The 3,109-nt window shown below is 38.2% G+C and overlaps 1 protein-coding gene across 1 annotated transcript in view; it reads right to left on the bottom strand.

Moving 5' to 3' along the window:
* Positions 1–3,109, bottom strand: part of SLC25A12 (solute carrier family 25 member 12) — an 83,917-nt gene that overhangs the window by 23,953 nt on the left and 56,855 nt on the right. The gene's annotated exons all lie outside the window — the stretch shown is intronic.

Genomic DNA, 3,109 nt, shown 5'->3' with positions numbered 1-3,109 from the left:
AAAGTATATGAGGAAGGAATGGAGCCCATGATCTTCTCTACTCCTGTAACGCTGCAAATAACAAAGTAACCAAATTCCCTCCTTGTACAACGGACAACATACAAAAATACACAAACACTTGAGAGAAGCCAATGTTGTATGCTTGGAAAAGCTCTGCAAAGTGTGCTGTTAAGTAGACCCAGATTTTGCCACAAATGATGCTACCTAGGGAGCAGCATACAGTGGCTCGGTCATTGCAGAATACCAACTCCTATAAATTTTCTTTAGAGAAGCCCAGAATTCAGTATTCATTTATTTAAAAGGAAGCCAAAACTGCAAAGAAAAATGAGATTTTAAGTATCATCTAATGGATAACTTCTACAAGCAGAAACATATGCCTATTGTTCTTGTTTACTAATATATGTCAAACTTAAGACAGTTCAAAAGAATCCTCTTAAAACAAAAGAAATCATTATTGTTAGAAAATTAAATTTCCCATGCTGGCTACAAACTGGAAAAGAAAAAATATATAAACAATTCAACATCTGTAGATATTCATAGGGCTCAGCTTTCTAAAGCATACGATTATCCGAATTGTTAGCATACATTTTTCGCATACATTTTTTAAAGATGCTAACAATAAACATTTTATATCCTTTAAATCACCCAGCCAAGGGGTAGTTATGTATGTGTTTGCACGCTCACTGCTGTTCCTAAGCCTACTTTGAGGACACTGCTGAGTGATTTTCTGTGAGTTGAGAGCCAGCAAGTAATCGTACATACAGGCTACTGTCAGTCAAACTGAATTATCAATGACAAACACAAATGTGCACACACCTTTAATGGGTAGCAGACTGATGTAAAGGAAGAAATCAGCAGATGGCAGTCTTAACTTTCTAACCCTCATGATTATCAGGCCCTATTACTTTTAGTCTAACTCCCATACAACCATGTCAGCATGTGTATTTGTTTTACAACTTGCCTCAATGAGGCTCATGGAATTTTAATAAAGTACTGATTTATGTCATTTTATCATTGTTGCCTACAAAGAAATTTAGGCTAATCTATCAACAATTTCAACAATCATCTGACAGAATAATGGACCAGTTCTAAGCAATATATGACAATCTCAATAATCATAGTGTTCACGTACAGGATTTTTACAATCTTCTCCCTAATACAACAGTCTCTCATTTAAAGGACTGATTTTATCAGCTCACATCCCAGATAAAGCTAACAACCTTCTGCCTCCCTGCCCCACAACTGGCTACATCTGACCTATTTAATTAACATGACATCACTCGCAAATGAGTGAGCAGCCATCCATTGAGAGGCTAAACTGTGCAGCAGTATGTATCTAGTTCCTTCAATAGAGGATATTCTCTTTATAAGTATACCAAGGAGGAAGAAAGGTCATAGTTCAACAACAACAACAAAAAAAGTCAAAGGAAAAAAAACAACTTTTAGTGCCACCACTCAACCCTCAAATTCCCTATTATATAAAATCTAGTATGCAGGATTTAATATAGTTTGAAGCAAGCATTCTCACGCAGAGTTCTGGATTCCTGACAATGCGCACCTCTTCCATGGAGTACCTGCTGTACAGCTAGAGTTTAGACAGCCTAGAGTTTTGAATATTTGAGCAAAATTAATTGCATTCATGCTCAGGAGAAAAGTATTTGAGCCTAATTTGACTTTTGGAACCACTCTCTTCTCTTATTCTACATCTAATGCCAAAAACAAACATCCTCATGAACCTTTCCTTCGAATCTAAGTGTATCAGAGCTACATTTTTCATGGAATGTCTGTATATGATGCTAACCAGAGGTGTTTTTTTCTCCTATCCATAAGCATAAAGCTTTGTTCAGGCCCAGCCTCTCTTTCCAAGGAAGAGGTTCTAAGCCGAATAGTTCAAGAGAGCTCAGAATGAGCTAGGGATTAATGAGACTCTGTGTGCAAACAAACAAGTACAGTAAATTACATAAATGCCCTAGACTTAAGCATGTAGAGAGTATTTTCAAAGAATTCCAAGTGGCGCCCAAAGGGATTAAAAAATTAATCTTCCTCCCAAAGGAAACCCTAAATTCTAATGTGAAAACATGTACATGAAAGTCATTCCCTCTCCAAAGAGAACAAGTTCCTACAAAGCCAATGGGGGTGGGGAGAAATCTGCATGGGGCTGCTGCTTCTGAGGCCGACAGCACTGTGCTCAGCCTTGGGTTGGCGGTAACATTTCCTGCGAAAGAAAATCGCTCTGCTTTCACTCAGTGCCTCTGAACTCAGGTAAAGGAGGAACAAGAACGAGACTTTGAGCCAAAAGGTTTTCTTTCCTTTTTGGTTAAATTTCACATGACTCACTGGGAAAGATTCATGAATGGTCTCCCTTGGAAGGGACAAGACATTGAATATTTCTCAGTTGAAGCAAGTGGACAGAGGGTAACTCACCTTCAAGTGGCAGCCTGGCTTCTATTTCACAGAGAAAAAGTGTATTTCTCCTCTCTAATTCTTTGGGAAAAGAAGCTATTTCTCAGCTCTCATCATTGTCTTCCACCTGCAGACATGTGCCTTAGTTTGTAAGAATACGGTGACCACAGACCCATGTTAGGACAAAGGTAGGATTTAGATTCCAAGAAATATAAATAGCAGGAAGAAGAAATGTTGCAAACTAAAATTGCTAATTACCAAGTGAGAATATAAAGAGGGAAACAAGCAATGAGAAAGTAAAAGAGAAACAGCCCTAGTCTGACTCGGCAGGCTACACATTGATTTTCATAGTGAAAGAGTTAAAATCTGCTGCTCGTGAGATAAAATCTCTAACTTCAGCAACTGAGATTTGCTTACTCACCTCGGTAGAGTCCAAAGAAGCCCTCATAACGCAAGACTTTCTTAAAACAGTCAAAGCTGTTTTTGTACATCAGCTCCCCCACAACAGAGCCAGTACCACGCTGGTTTTGCATGCGCGTCTTCACCAGATCTATAGGATATACTGCAGTGGCTCCCACAGCTACAAATAAAACAATTTTTAGACTTAAAAGAAAACACAATTAAATGGAGAATCTGTAAGGACAACAAATCTCATCTCAAAGGACTAGAGAATAAAACAGTATCTTTCCTCACAAAAAAGACCTTA

Source organism: Pteropus vampyrus, unplaced genomic scaffold, assembly GCF_000151845.1.
Source record: "Pteropus vampyrus isolate Shadow unplaced genomic scaffold, Pvam_2.0 Scaffold2, whole genome shotgun sequence".
Lineage (NCBI taxonomy): Eukaryota > Metazoa > Chordata > Mammalia > Chiroptera > Pteropodidae > Pteropus > Pteropus vampyrus.
This window is presented reverse-complemented; position numbering and strand designations above follow the sequence as displayed.